The sequence below is a fragment of the Amblyomma mixtum genome, chromosome 1, assembly GCF_055824585.1.
Source record: "Amblyomma mixtum isolate Tamu chromosome 1, ASM5582458v1, whole genome shotgun sequence".
NCBI classification, from domain to species: domain Eukaryota; kingdom Metazoa; phylum Arthropoda; class Arachnida; order Ixodida; family Ixodidae; genus Amblyomma; species Amblyomma mixtum.
Window position 1 is genome coordinate 219,277,684 of NC_143012.1, and position 16,093 is coordinate 219,293,776.

Below are 16,093 nucleotides of genomic sequence, written 5' to 3' on the forward strand. Positions count from 1 at the left end.
GGATGTCTACCAACATGGCGAGCTGGGAGCAGCGTTCGCGGCCTACCTGGGCGCCAAGGCCGCAGCATCCCTCAGCCTGCTCCCCACATGGGAGCAAAACCTCATCGTCGCAGGCACCAGAGAGCCGCACGTCGCGGACAAGCTTCTGCGGGATTTTCAACTAACATCACCGAAGGGCCTGCTCTCTATGTACAGCCAGTTGAAACTCACTGGAGACGTGTGCCGCGGCGTCATCACCGTGGCCAAGCACGAGACCAGTGAGTCCCTCCAAAACAAGACCTAGTGGCGTGCTGGAGAGCTTGCCGATATTCAACTTGGCAAATCCGACTTCGCGTCGCTCACCTTCGTGGGAGAAGTGGTGCCGCGATATGTGCACTATAACTCTGAGGTGACCCTTGTGCGTGCGTACAAGAGAACCATTCCGGCCTGCGTGCGGTGCGGCACTGTGGGCCACCGAGCAGACACCTGCCCCTGCCCGGATGAAAAGTGCGGCCTGTGTGGCCAAACGGCGCCGACCGTCGACGGAGTCAAGGCGCCGCATGAATGTGCTCTGTCCTGTGCAGTCTGTGGGCAAGCCCACGCTACCAACTCCCGCGACTGCACGGGAAAATTCCGGCAGCTGAAGGTGTATGGCCCCAAGGCTAAACGCCCAGAGGTGCCAAAAAACCAGAGACCTGGCAAGCAGCCAAGTCATTCAAAACCAGGTGCCGGTGGCGGAACGCCGCGTGGTGCTCACGGCACCGACCACAAGACATCGTCACCTTCTTCACCGTCGGTGAAGCCAGCGCCCGGGAAGAAGACGGCGCCTCCACCGCCCTGCGGCAGAGACACTGGCCACTTCCCGGCCCTCAAGACAATTGGCGCTGCCGACGCCCGGGCATCAGCGCCTCAACACAACAGGTGAGCAGCTGGGCTGAGATCGCCTCCTCTTCCTCCCATCCCTCACCCTCCCCAGTAACCGTCTCCGCACTCGACGCGGAGTACAAAAAACAGACAGACGTGCTCCGGGCACAGAATGAGCTTTTGCTCAACAAAATTCAAAGTTTAGAGTCAAAATTGGCGTCCGCCGCACCGAGCCCGCAGAACTCGGACGCAATGGAGAGCGACGCGGAGATCTCGCCTGCCCTCGTGACAGCTATCTCTGCGATGGAGGAGCGCTTAACCTCTAAATTGCGATATATGATCGAGACCGCCATGGACCAGATCTTGACAAAGGTCAAATCTGCCGTCCCCGCGGTGGTCTCAAAACACATCTCGGACAACCCCCGCCTCCTCCGTCGGACGGGACCCATTAGGGACGTATCCCGCCCTTCAAAATTCAACCGTCTGATTATTGATTCGGACAATGAGGACAGCTAACCCGCTCCTTACGTCATCACCCCCTTGATGGCGCAAGTAGCTGGCTCTGAGGCAGCCAATCCCTCCTCCTCCCCCCCAAGAATTTTAAATCATGGCGAGACACCTTAATAAAAGGAGTTCCGCCATATCCAATTCGGCCATGTCAACTTCAATAACACAGTGGAACTGTAGAGGCTTTAAGGACCGCACTAAGCGGGCCAATTTCCGCCTCTACCTTGAAACTTTCGAGTCCTTACCAGCCGTGGTTGCCCTCCAAGAGCCAGGCCTGGGCGCCACAATTTCAAATTACACGACGTTCCAACAGGATCCCGCGTCTTGTCTTCTCGTTCACAAAGACTACACAGCCAACCTAGTGGATCTCGACCTCCAACTAGAGTACTCTTATGTAATGGTGACCCTCCTACCAGTCCGCCGCAGGGACCCACCGTTGCATATGCTCAACGTGTACTGCTCTCCCAAACTAAAGCGAGTGACTTTTGCGGACCTCTTTAGCCGCGCGCTAAGAGTAGCGGGCCGCGATCCCCTGCTGATTGTGGCCGACTTTAACGCTCCCAGTCAGCAGTGGGGGTATCGCAAGGAGGAGTCGCGCGGGCGTAAGCTGGCGGAGCTTGCGTCCACGTTGGGCCTCACCCTCCACACGGACCCTGTCCACCCAACCCGGCTAGGAAATTCCGTGACACGGGATACGTGTCCGGACTTAACCTTCACTCGCAACATACGACACGCAGACTGGCTCAATACCGAGGAGACCCTCGGTAGCGACCACTGCATCATTAACACTACACTACGCACACGCCCACTAAAGCGTCCCAGAACACAAGCCCATATCCCAGATTGGACGAAATTCAGGCAAAATTTTAACTCACTTGATAATACACCCATTTCCGCGCAAGGCTACACAGCATGGTCCCAACAGCTGCTGGCACACCTTTCCTCGCATGAAACACACATCCAGCTCTCAGAGGCGGTCACGGACGTGGATAACCACCTTCTACACCTCTGGGAAGCCCGTCGCAGCCTCGTCCGCCGTTGGCGACGCCAGAAACACAATAGAAAGCTTAAAGCTCGAATTGCCGAGCTTACCCAGAAAGCGGCAGAGTACGCGGCCCAACTCGCCGACTCCAACTGGGTAGATAGATGCAACACGGCCGCGCGACAAATGTCCAGCCGAAACACGTGGCGTCTCTTTCGAGCCCTAATCGACCCAACACAAACACGAACCGAAACACAAAAACATTTGCACCGAGCCCTGCACGCTTTTTCTGGCAACACGACTCAACTGGCACAGAAACTTCGGGACCAGTATCTGTGTACAGCCCAAGACCCCCGTGGATCTGCGTACTCTTATGCAGGCAGAGAGAACACGGAGCTGGATCAACCTTTCCTGCTCCATGATCTGCGGGCGGTTCTCGCCAAAATGAAACGGGGCACTGCGCCAGGACGGGATAAGGTCACCGTCAAGCTTTTGACGAACCTGCCCGACTTGGCATACCAGTCCCTCCTGGAATACGTCAATGCGGTTTGGTGCGGGGACACCCCCCTGCCAATCGAATGGAAAACGGCTTTGGTCACTTTTATTCCTAAAGCTGGCAAACCAATTGACACAGATAACCTCCGCCCCATCTCTCTCACCTCATGTGTGGGCAAACTAAAGGAGACGATGGTGCGGGATCGGTTATCTACATATCTTGAAAACAAACAAGTCTTTGCGAGCACCATGTTCGGATTCCGCCCACACAGATCCGCACAGGATGTCCTCCTGCAACTCAATTGGGAAGTCCTTGACCCCCTCGAATGCCCCCATAATGACCGGGTAGTACTCGCCTTGGATCTTAAAGGGGCATTTGACAATGTAACACATGAGATCATACTCACTAACCTAAGACACACCGACTGTGGCCTCAATACATTCCAATACATAAGCCAATTTTTAATAGATCGTCAATCCTACATTCGAATTCAAGATAGAGACCATGGTCCTTACCTACTCGGCACGCGGGGAACCCCTCAAGGCGCGGTACTTTCCCCGCTGCTCTTCAATCTGGCCATGATGCACCTGCCGGCCCAGCTGAGTGGTGTCGCCGGCGTGCAGCACGCCCTGTACGCCGATGACATCACTCTGTGGGCCACGCAGGGCAGCACAGGAGACATTGAAACCAGCCTGCAAACAGCGGCGACGATAGTAGACCGCTACGCCCGCCGCTGCGGTCTTCAATGTTCCCCTCAAAAATCGGAATTTGTGCACCTCCGCCCCTCACAGAAGTGCACAACTAAAATATCTCTCTCTCTTGAGAGTGGTCCCATACGCGAAAGTGATGAGATACGGGTACTCGGACTCTACATCCACAAACACAGGCGGCCAGACACTACATTGGCCAAACTCCGTAAGGTGGGGGACCAGGTGAGCCGCATGGTCCGCCGGGTTTCCAACAAACGCGGAGGGTTACGAAGTAAGGATGCCTTGCGGCTGGCAAACGCCTTTGTAACCAGTCGAATTCTCTATTCGACTCCTTATCTCCACCTACGGAAACAAGAGGAGGACGCCCTTGAGGTCATCCTTCGCAAAATTGTTAAACGTGCCCTTGACCTCCCCATCACTACTTCAAACAGCCGGCTTATGGCTCTTGGGGTGGTGAATACTTACCGGGAACTCCGGGAGGCGCACCTTACAAACCAGTACACGCGCTTGTCGCTAACGGAGTCGGGTCGCCGCCTTCTTGCTCGACTCCATATCCAACACACCCCTCCAATGGAAGACAGGTTTCGCATCCCGGAACTGTGGAGACGTGCCCTCCACGTGCGGCCTCTTCCAGCAAACATGTCACATGAAGACCATAATGGTCGGCGCCTGCCACGAGCGGAAGCGCTAGCCCGATATTATGGCAAAAAAACAGGTGTATACTACGTGGACGCCTCCGGCCCTCACCACGGGGGATGGTACACGGCCGCGGTAGTTCACAACAGCAACACAGTTAACGGCCTAACTTTCAGAGCCCGCAGTGCAACACAAGCAGAAGAGGTCGCGATTGCTCTCGCGGCCTCACATTCCAATTCAAAATACATAATCACCGACTCGCGAGGGGCCTGTCGGAACGTCGAACAAGGCTGCACTCCCTTCCTAGCCTATCGAATATACCAAAATTGCATACGGGATACGGACCCCGCACACCGTCACCTAATATGGGCTCCTGCTCATCAGGGGTTGGCAGGAAACGAGGCAACAGACGCAGCCGCCCGCGCGCTCTCTCACCGGGCTGTTTTCTCCTCCCCGTCCGATCAGGAACCCGATTTTAATCCGGTCTATACATTCAAAGATATTACAACATATTATCAAAATTGTCATCGCCTTTACCCTAGCCCATGTAAAGGCCTTAAGAAGGCGGATGAGCGGCTCCTTCTCCGCATTCTCACCAATACATTGCTGTGCCCGGCAGCGCTAAAACATTTTGACCCCTCCTTTAGCGGCAGCTGCCCACACTGTAGTGCAGTGTCTTCTGACACTTATCACATGGTGTGGGCCTGCCCCTCCAACCCCGCTATTCCCCCCATCCCCAACCCAACCCGGGAGGACTGGGAGGCGACCCTGCTCGGCTGCCACGACTTACAGGCCCAACAAGCCTTAGTCGGGCGCGCCCGGGCGGCGGCAACCGCCACTGGGGTCCCATACTAGGGATCTCCACCTAGTGTTTGTAAGGATCGGTCCCTTACGGGCTGATCCAAACATACCTCCTGCTCATTCGTAATAAATGTTTTCACCACCACCCCCCGGGTAGGGATCCCCTCCTAATCGTCGGCGATTTCAACGCCCCGAGCAGGCTATGGGGATACCCCCGGGAGGACAGGCGTGGGAGAAAGCTTGCGGAACTTCTTTCCACACTTGGACTCACTCTGCACACTGACCCCGCCAACCCAACACGTGTCGGCAATTCCATTCAACGAGATACTTGCCCGGACCTCACATTTACACGCAACATACGACATGCCGACTGGCTGAATACAGAGGACACTCTAGGTAGTGATCACTGTATAATCAACACAACCATTTACATGCGTCCCCTGAAACGCCCACTAAAACAAGCTCGTATCCCTGACTGGACGACTTTCCGCACCTCTCTACCTATTGTAGACCCCCTCCAGTCGGGATACGACGCCTGGTCCAGATCGCTCACGTCTACACTCACACAACACGAACAGCAGATACAGCTCACAGAAACACAAACAGACGTGGACAACCACGTTGTCCACCTTTGGGAGGCCCGTCGCAGCCTCACGAAGCGATGGAAGAAACAGAAACATAACAGACGCCTAAAGAACCGCATCCTCGAACTCACACAACAGGCAGCGGAATATGCTACTCAGCTAGCCGACACTAACTGGGTGGACCGGTGCAACGCGGCTGCTCGGCAGATGTCTGGCCGCAACACGTGGCGCCTGTTCCGCGCTCTCATCGATCCAATACAAACACGCACGGAAACCCAACGCCAATTACATAGGGCCTTGCACAACTTTACAGGAACGACAAAACAACTAGCGCACACGCTCAGGGATCGCTACCTGTGCACCACTAAGGACCCCCGGCAGGTGGCGTACTCGTATGCAGGTGTAGAGAACACGGAGCTGGACAAGCCGTTCCAGCTCCACGACCTCCGGGCGGCCTTGAGCAAAATGAAGCGGGGCACTGCACCCGGGCGCGACAAGGTTACGGTCAAGCTCTTGGCCAACCTTCCCGACGCAGCCTACGCCGCGCTCCTCAAATACATCAATAGCATTTGGGACGGAGAGACTCCTCTCCCTCTCGATTGGAAATCGGCTCTCGTGACCTTTATTCCTAAAGCCGGCAAACCTATTGATGTGGAGAACCTTCGCCCCATCTCCCTCACGTCTTGTGTCGGCAAGCTGATGGAGATGATGGTGCGCGACAGACTCTCCGATTTTCTCGAAACACAGCACACTTTCGCGGACATCATGTTCGGTTTTCGCCCTCACAAGTCTGCACAGGATATACTTCTGCAGCTTCACCACGACATCTTAGATCCTGTCGAATGTCCCCACAACGACAAGGTGGTCCTGGCCTTGGATCTTAAAGGCGCATTCGACAACGTCAAACACGAAGTAATCCTGGACCACCTCAGTAACACCAACTGTGGCCACAAAACATTCAACTACATAAAACAATTTCTTACAGACCGTCAAGCCTACATACGCATACAAGATGCGGAACACGGGCCATACACCATCGGCTCGAGGGGAACACCTCAAGGCGCGGTCCTGTCTCCCCTCCTCTTCAATTTGGCAATGCTTCATCTTCCCTCCAAATTGTCCTCTTTGCCCGGGATACATCACGCTCTTTATGCGGATGACATTACAATCTGGGCCACGTAAGGTAACCTGGGCCACATGGAATCCTGCCTGCAAGCAGCGGCGACCCTAGTCGACGACTACGCGGCCTACTGCGGACTCCAGTGCGCCCCGTCTAAATCAGAATTTGTGCACATACGTCCCTCCCCTCGGGACACAACTCCGCTTTGCATCAGTCTCCCCTCGGGACCGATCCGGGAGTGCAAGGAGATCCGCGTCCTTGGTCTCTTCATACACCACCAACGCAGAGTCGACACCACCCTAGCCAAACTTCGCACGGTGGGAGACCAGGTGGGCCGCATGGTCCGCCGGGTCTCCAACAAGCGGGGCGGATTACGAAGCAAGGATGCACTGCGGCTTGCCCATGCTTTCGTAACGAGTAGAATCCTCTACTCAACCCCCTACTTGCACCTGCGCAAACATGATGATGACCAACTGGAGGTCATCCACCGGAAAGTCATCAAGCGGGCTCTCGACCTCCCGGTCACCACGTCCAACCAGCGACTTATGGCCTTGGGCGTGGTGAACACATTTCGGGAGCTTCGAGAGGCCCACTTAGTCAACCAATACACGCGTCTTGCACAGACCACGTCCGGTCGCCGCCTCTTGGACCGGCTACACATCAAACATGACTACTATATTGAGGAAAGGGAGAGAGTGCCAGAACCCTGGAGACGCGCCCTCCGGGTCCGACCCCTTCCCCGCAACATGTCCAGAGAAGACCATAGCGGTCGTCGCCAGGCGCGCGCGGAAGCGTTGGCGCGATACTATGGTAACCAACAACATGTGTATTACGTGGACGTTGCCGGCCCACACCATGGGGTGTGGTACACGGCCGCAGTCGTACACAACACAAACACAGTCAACGGGCTCACTTTCAAAGCCTACAGCGCAACACACGCGGAGGAGATTGCCATTGCTCTTGCTCTCACTACTCCCAAGTCGAAACACATCATCACCGACTCGCGAGGGGCCTGTCGGAACTACGAGTTGGGCTGGGCTCCCCCGCTTGCCTGGCGCATACTGGAATATAGCTGTCGATCTGAAGATCCAACTCCACGCAACCTGATTTGGGCCCCCGGTCACCAGGGACTCCAGGGAAACGAACAGGCCGATCAGGCCGCCCGCGCACTCACTCCCCGGGCTATCTCCCTCTCCTTGGAAGGGTACTCCCAATCAGACAATCTGGCCATTACATTCAAACAAATCACCGATTACTACAAGGAGGAGCACCGGCGCTACCCGGCCCCTTGTAAGGGTCTGGATCGCGCTGACGAGCGCCTCCTCATCAAAATTCTTACTAACACTGTACTGTGCCCGGCGGTGCTTAAACATTTCAATACATCCTTTGATGGCGCGTGCCAGTTCTGTGGGGAGGTGGCTGACACCTTCCACATGGTTTGGGCGTGTCAGTCAAACCCATCTATCCCCCCCAACCCCAACCCCAACCCCACCAGAGAGGACTGGGAGGCGGCCCTGCTCGGCTGTCAGGACCTGAAGACCCAAAAGGCCTTGGTTCACCGGACGCGGGCGGCGTTGCTTGCCAATGGGGCCCCGGAATAGGGGCTCCACCTAGTATTGTTAGGGGAAGGGGCCAATAGGGCCTACCCCAATCACCTCTCTGTAAATATTTATTGCATTATAAATGTTTTTCACCACCACCTGCGGCGGTGCTCATGGTGGGACGGGTGCATATTCCTCGCGAGCGGCCTGATGAGGAGCTCCCGGTGAAGAGTTCGTGGGATGGCGAGGAGGGTTGGGTTGTTGGCCGGTATTTTGATTCCGAGGGAGTCCAGGATATACCGACCTGTGGAGGTTTGTGTGAGCCTGATATATTGGGCCTCTCGGTGGGCCTCCACCAGTTCCCCGATCGTGTTGTGGAGTCCCAGGCCTAGTAATCTGTCTGTGGGTGTGTTGAGGGGAAGAAGTGCTACCTTGAATGCCTTGCGAATCAAAGCATCCAAAGCGTTTATGTCATGTTTGGATAGTTGTCAGTATGGGGTATTGTACAGCACACGTCTGAGGACAAAGGCATGAATGAGGCGACATAGGTCGCGCTCGTTCATGCCTCTATGACGTCCCGAAACTCTGCGGATGAGGTGCGATATCGCGCCTACAATCTGCTGAGTTTCCTGAGGGTGGTGGTGTTGTTGCCATCGTTCTGGATGTGCAGGCCCAATACACGGAGGGTGCCAACCTCAGGTACCGGGTCACCATTCAGTTCAATGGCAATGGGGAGCGGGGGCAGCGGTGGTTCTTAGGCCGGATGACGAAGAGTTCGGACTTCTCTGGGCAGCAAGACAGTCGGATGGTCCGTGCGTAATTTATTGTTAGTGTGGCTGCTTCCTGTAAGGTGTTCTCTATGCCACCGTCACTGCCGTGGGTGTTCCACAGGGTGCTATCGTCGGCATAATGGTGTACTTCAGGTGGGGAATAGTTGCCAATTTTCGGGTGAGGGGAATGAGGGTAATGTTAAACAAAAAGGGGGAAAGGACGGACCCTTGAGGGGTGCCTATGCTCTGAAGCGTGTAGGATGGGGAAGACAGAGGGCCGAAGTGTATCTCAGCCGAACGGTCAGTGAGGAATGCTTGAATGTAGGCGTACGTGCGCACACCCACATTCAATGGAGATAGAGCAATCATGATCGCCTGATGTTCAATGTGATCAAAAGCTTTGGAAAGATCCAAAGCTAAGACTGCATTGGTGTGACCTGGAAGAAGCGGGTCGAAAATGTCCTGTGTGAGTTGCAGCATGGCGTCCTGTGCCGATAGATGGGGGCGAAATCCCAGCATGCTATGCGGGTAAAGATTGTTGTCCGCCATGTGACTTGTGAGTCTCGCTAACACAACATGCTCGAGGAGCTTCCCGAGGCATAAGGTTAGCCAAATCGGGCGAAGGTTTTGGATGGTACGTGGTTTGTTGGGTTTGGGTATCAATATTACCTTCGGGTGGCGCCACGACTGGGGGAGGCTACCCTCCCTCCAGCACTGGTTGAAGTATTTCGTAATCTGGGTGATCGATCGGTCGTTCAGATTACGGAGCATGGAGTTTGTGATTTGGTCTGCACCAGGTGCGGAGTTGGCGCGGAGAATCAGGAGGGTCACTCTGACCTCCGTCTCCGTGATGTCGGTGTTGAGTGTGGGATTTGCTTGTCCTGTGTAGTGTGGTAAAGGTGTGGGGCGCCTGGAGAGGTGTACATGGTTCGAAGTGTATCTACGAGGGTGTCGGGATCGTCAATGTGTTCGTGTGTGAGGCGTGTCACATGGTGCTGTGTGTCTGATTTGGTGCCTGCGGGGTCAATGAGGTGTCGGAGGAGATGCCATGCGCGTTTGCTGGACAGTTTTCCGGCGATTCCGTCACATATCTGTCCCCAGTTAGATCGGCAGAGCTCCTCAGACTGTTCAATAAGCGTTCCGCTCAAAGGGAAAGGCATCGCGCCGAATGGGGTGGTGGCGTTCCGTGGACTCCCTGGCAGCGCTACAACGCGCTGTCGCGTTCCACTCCTAAAGGCGAAGCTTAAGCGTCATTAATTAGCAGTTAATTAGTATTCAGGCATTAATCAGTAATTAAGAATTAATGATTTGCCATCACTTAGTAATTAGTACTCAAATATATGTGACGCCACCAGTGCCACAGAAACAGCGAAGGTGGTGCACAAAACGCTTCCGCCTCTACCCACTTTAGACAGTCAAAGTGCCCCCTGAATTTTTAAGCGTGCCCTTGACCTCCCCGTCACCACTCCAAACAGCCGGGTTATGGCTCTTGGGGTGGTGAATACTGTAGCGGACACGTGTCGTGTTCGTATCAGTGCCGCGCATCAGTGATTGCATCGCGCCGATGCGCAACAGTAATGCGCAGTAGGTACAGCGCTCTTGCTCGTGCCTATAAAAGCTGTGCCTTCAATAAACAGTGGTTCATTCTTGCACTGACCATGCTGCTGTAAGCGTCGTCCCTCCGGCTGGTTACAGCGTCCCGCTCGGCTTGCCCAGAACGCCGGCACGCGTCCCGCTCGGCTCGCCCAGAACGCCGGCGCGCGTCCCACTCGGCTGGCCCAGAACGCCGGCAAGCGTCGTCCGTCCGGCTGGTTACATGGTGTCAGAAGTGGCCCTTTGAGGCCTATGGAAATCGACCCTGCGTCCGGCGTGCGATGGACCTGCTGAAGACACCAGAGCCATTGCGGCTGACTGGTAACGTAACAGAAAACTGGAAGCGTTTTAAGCAGAAATTCGAGTTATTTCTGCAGGCGACGGAGACTAAGGACCAGCCCAGATCGGATGCATCCAAGGCGGCACTCCTGTTGAGCATCGCTGGCGACGACGCTTTGGACGTCTTCAACAACTTCCAGTTTGGCGACAATGAAGACAAGACGAACTACAGCACCTTGGTGAGCAAGTTTGATGCTTATTGTGCCGAAGTTAGCAATGAAGTACATGAAAGATACGTATTCCGTTCAAGAAAGCAAGCGGAGGGAGAACCTTTTGAAAAATTTGTTCGTGACTTGAAAAAGCAAGCGGCACAGTGCAACTTTGGCACGCTGCAAGAATCGATAAGGGACCAGATTGTATTTGGCACGTGTAATCCTCGACTACGTGAGAAGATGCTGCGGGACAACCAGCTGACGTTGAAAAAAGCAGAGGAAATGTGCAGAGCAGCAGAGACGCTAGCACAGCGGAATGAAGTTTGGCACAGAGGGGACGACAGTGTCGACGCGATTTCGAGGCGCGCGGCTCCCTCGAAAGAGGGGAAAGAAGCAAAAAAACAGTTTCGTTGTCGTAAGTGCAACCGCTGGCACAAACCTAAGCAATGCCCAGCTTTTGGAAAGAGTGTCGTTTGTGTCACAAGCTGAACCATTTCGCAAATTGCTGCGCGTCAGCCGGGGTCAGTGAAGTGCGAGAACAGCAAGACGCGGACTTTGACATCCTAGAAGTCACCACGGCAAAGCGCGAGAGGGATTGGATAGTCAAGGCTCAAGTTCGTAACTGTGCGATCCGTTTTAAAGTGGACACCGGATCGCAAGCAAGCTTGTTTCCTATGTCGATTTACCAAAAACTGCGGGGAGCAGAAGAACTGAAGCCGACTAATTCGATCCTGCGGGCGTATAACGGAGGCATCATAACGTGTTTTGGAACGTGTACGCTTGAAGTCCGTCTTGGGAACACTTCTGCCACAGTGAAGTTCTTTGTGGTGAAAAATGGGCGTCAAGCCATACTTGGGCTAGAAGCGAGTGAAGCTCTGGGGCTAGTCCAGCGTAGGGTATGTGCCGTAGACAAGACCGCAACTGATGACCTTCTGAAAAATTTCGGGCACATATTCCAGGGCCTCGGGTGTTTGCAGCAGGCGTACAGTATGGTCTTGTCACCTGAAGCGATACCAGTAGTGCAACCAGCGCGACGAGTTCCGGTGGCGCTAGAAGAACCCCTTAAAAAAGAACTTGACCGAATGGTACGTGCTGGCATCATTGTGAGGGTGAACGAACCTACCGACTGGGTCAGCCCCCTAGTTTTGGCAAAGAAGAAAGATGGCACGCTAAGGGTGTGTATGGATCCCAGGGCTATAAACAAGTACATAAAGAGGCAGCATTTCCCGCTTCCTAGGCGAGAAGATTTGGAAGCCCGTTTAACAAATGCCCAGTACTTCAGCTGCCTTGATGCAAATTCGGGCTATCATCAGATACCGCTTGATGAGCGGACTTCGAGGATCTGCACTTTTTCTTCGCCGTTCGGGAGATACCGTTTTCTCCGGCTGCCCTTTGGCATTTCTTCCGCACCAGAGGTATTTCAACAGAGTATGAGCCAAGTCTTTGATGGCCTACCCGGCGTACTGGTATATATTGACGATATTTTAGTATGGGGTTCCAGTAGACAAGAACACGATGAGCGGTTGATAGCAGCGCTAAAAGCCGCCGAGAAAGCCGGCTTGACTTTCAACATCCAGAAGTGCAAGTTTAGGGTGAAAGAAGTCAGATTCCTTGGCGATATCATAGGCCGAACGGGCATATCGCCTGACCCCAAGCTGATCAAAAACTTGGTGAATATACCAACACCAACGTCCAAGAGTGACGTTCAGCGAATGCTGGGTGTACTTAATTACTTTGGTAAATTTGTCCCACGACTGTCCGAGCGAACAACGCTTCTACGTGAGCTTATCAAGACGCGCTCAGAATTCCAATGGACAGATAACCATGCGCAGGAGTGGAAAAAACTAACACAAATCCTGACCACCGCCCCCCTTCTTGCAATCTTTGATCCGCAACGAAAATCCAAAATTACCTGTGACGCATCAAAAGACGGCGTTGGTGCAGCATTACTGCAAGACTACAGTGGTGAGTGGAGGCCCGTAGCATACGCATCTCGTGTTTTAACGCAAGCCGAGAAGAATTATGCCCAAATTGAGAAGGAAGCACTTGGGATATGTTTTGGCTGCGAAAGGTTTCACGAGTTCGTGTACGGTAGAAACGTGCTTATCGAAACGGACCACAAACCGCTGGTAGCGATAGCACGGAAAGAAATTGCTGACATGCCACCACGAGTGCAACGATTCTTTTTGCGTTTGCTAAAGTACGACTTTGTCTTGCAGTACATTCCAGGAAAACATCTCGTTCTCGCCGACATGTCACGGTCAACAAAGGATCAGGTCGAAGAAAAAGGTGGCACAACACACGACGTTGAGGTTCACGCCGTCCAGTCCTTGGGCTACATGGTCACCTCCGAAACGCTGCGGTCGCTACAGCTGGAAACTGCACGGGACTGCTACCTCCAGACTGTGATAGCATGCTTGGTGGACGGGCAGCTAGTGACAGGTGAACTCAAGCCATTTTCGCACGAACTCTCTGTCGTTAATGGAGTAGTGCTGAAAGGCACTAAAGTCGTCATACCGAAAAGTATGCGACGAATCATGTTGGAAAGAATTCATGCGGGCCACCTTGGGATGCAAAAATGTAAGGAGAGGGCTCGGAAACTTATTTTTTGGCCTGGTCTGAATGGCGACATCACTGCCCGTGTGGAAAGCTGTGCAACGTGCAGAAAATACGCGTACAGGCAGCCAGAAGAACCCTTGCTAATGCGACCCGTTCCAAAATGTGCTTGGTACAGGGTTGGAGTAGGTATCTTTTCCTATGCGGGCAAGCCGTACGTGGTTGCGTATGATGCATTTTCAAATTTTCCCGAGGTCGCCACGCTCGACAACACAACTGCGGAAACCACGATCGCAGCCCTTAGCGCCATGTTCGCCCGGTATGGTATACCAGTGGAAGTATATGCACGGATAACGGACCCCAGTTCTCGAGCCATGAATTTGCCACGTTTGCCAGAGCATATGACTTTCATCATATAACATCGAGCCCCCGTTATCCGCAGTCGAATGGCTTGGCGGAAAAAGGAGTGCAGATCGTGAAGAGGATCCTGAAAAAGACCCTCGACGCCCGGGAGGACTTCTGGCTTGGTCTTCTTGCATATCGCTCTACACCGCTGGAAGATGGGCATTCTCCGGGTGAGCTTCTTCAGCGAAGGCGACTTCGTTCTCACCTTCCCGACTTCGGCAGGGTGACTCGTACTACAGTAAGGAAACGCCACCAAGCCAGGGCTGGACAGCCTTTGGCAGCACTACACAGAGGCTCAACGGTGCGACTTCAGGATGCTGCTGGTTGGTCGCGTAAAGCGAAGGTCGTTGCTGAAAGCGCTCCAAGATCCTACTTGGTACAAACCAAACATCAACGTATGCTGCGGCGGAACCGCCGGCATCTGCTTAGGACGGCGGAGCAGTACACCAGTGAAAGCGACGACGACACTTGTTCGGGTTCTCAGCCCCGTACACAGCAACCTACGACACCAGCTGAATCAGGTGCACAATCCTCTAGAGTGGCCTCTGCTACAAACGGTGAGGAATCTTCTCGACCAGCAAGTGGATACAATTCTCCGTCGAGCATCCCATCGTCGCCCACCGTGAGAAGATCAACTCGGACCTCCCGGCCCCCACAGAGGCTACGCTATGACGAACACTTTAATCAAGTGCCCTAACTGTGACTGTTATATTGAAGTGTCTCATTTTGTTCTTTCCCGAGGGAGGATGTAACGGACACGTGTCGTGTTCGTATCAGTGCCGCGCATCAGTGATTGCATCGCGCCGATGCGCAACAGTAATGCGCAGTAGGTACAGCGCTCTTGCTCGTGCCTATAAAAGCTGTGCCTTCAATAAACAGTGGTTCATTCTTGCACTGACCATGCTGCTGTAAGCGTCGTCCCTCCGGCTGGTTACAGCGTCCCGCTCGGCTTGCCCAGAACGCCGGCGCGCGTCCCGCTCGGCTCGCCCAGAACGCCGGCGCGCGTCCCGCTCGGCTCGCCCAGAACGCCGGCGCGCGTCCCACTCGGCTGGCCCAGAACGCCGGCAAGCGTCGTCCGTCCGGCTGGTTACAAATACTTTCCGGGAGCTCCGGGAGGCGCACCTTACAAACCATTTCACGCGCTTGTCGCTAACGGAGTTGGGTTGCCGCCTTCTTGCTCGACTCCATTTTCAACACACCCCTCCAATGGAAGACAGGTTTCTCATCTCAGAACTGTGGAGACGTGCCCTCCACGTGCGGCCTCTTCCAGCAAACATGTCACACGAGGACCATAATGGTCGGCGCCTGGCACGAGCGGAAGCGCTAGCCCGACATTATGGCAACAAAACAGGTGCATACTACGTGGACGCCTCCGGTCTTCACCACGGGGGATGGTACACGGTCGCGGTGGTTCACAGCAGCAACACAGTTCACGGTCTCACCTTCAGAGCCCGCAGTGCAACACAAGCAGAAGAGGTCGCGATTGCTCTCGCGGCCTCACATTCCGATTCAAAATACAAAATCACCGATTCGCGAGGGGCCTGTCGGAACGTCGAACAAGGCTGCACTCCCTACGGACCCCGCACACCGTTACCTTATATGGGCCCCTGCTCATCAGGGGTTGGCAGGAAACGAGGCAGCAGACGCAGCCGCCCGCGCGCTCTCTCACCGGGCTGTTTTCTCCTCCCCACCCGATCAGGAACCCGATTTTAATCCGGTCTATACATTCAAAGATATTACAACCTACTATCAAAATAGTCATTGTCTTTACCCTAGCCCATGTAAAGGCCTGAAGAAGGCGGATGAGCGGCTCCTTCTCCGTCTTCTGACCAATAGATTGCTGTGCCCGGCAGCACTAAAACATTTTGACCCCTCCTTTTGCGGCAGCTGCGCACACTGTAGTGCAGTGTCTTCTGACACCTATCACATGGTGTGGGCCTGCCGGTCCAACCCCGCTATTCCCCCCATCCGCAACCCAACCCGGGAGGACTGGGAGGCGACCCTGCTCGGCTGCCACGACTTATGGGCCACCAAGCCTCAGTCGGGCGCGCCCGGGCG

At 54.6% G+C, this 16,093-nt stretch overlaps 1 protein-coding gene and 1 long non-coding RNA gene across 2 annotated transcripts in view; both read left to right on the forward strand.

The window, feature by feature from the left end:
• The first annotated feature begins 887 nt into the window (after positions 1 to 887).
• The window catches only part of LOC149370934 (antimicrobial peptide microplusin-like), a 47,203-nt gene continuing 31,997 nt past the window's right edge, over positions 888 to 16,093 (forward strand). The window contains exon 1 of the mRNA XM_089563854.1: positions 888 to 900. The gene's annotated coding sequence lies outside the window, so the exon portion shown is untranslated. The remainder of the gene's footprint in view (positions 901 to 16,093) is intronic.
• LOC149370935 (uncharacterized) lies at positions 10,293 to 14,934 on the forward strand. The gene is made up of 2 exons (XR_016286408.1): positions 10,293 to 14,205; positions 14,258 to 14,934. It is a non-coding gene; the product is annotated as an uncharacterized LOC149370935 (long non-coding RNA).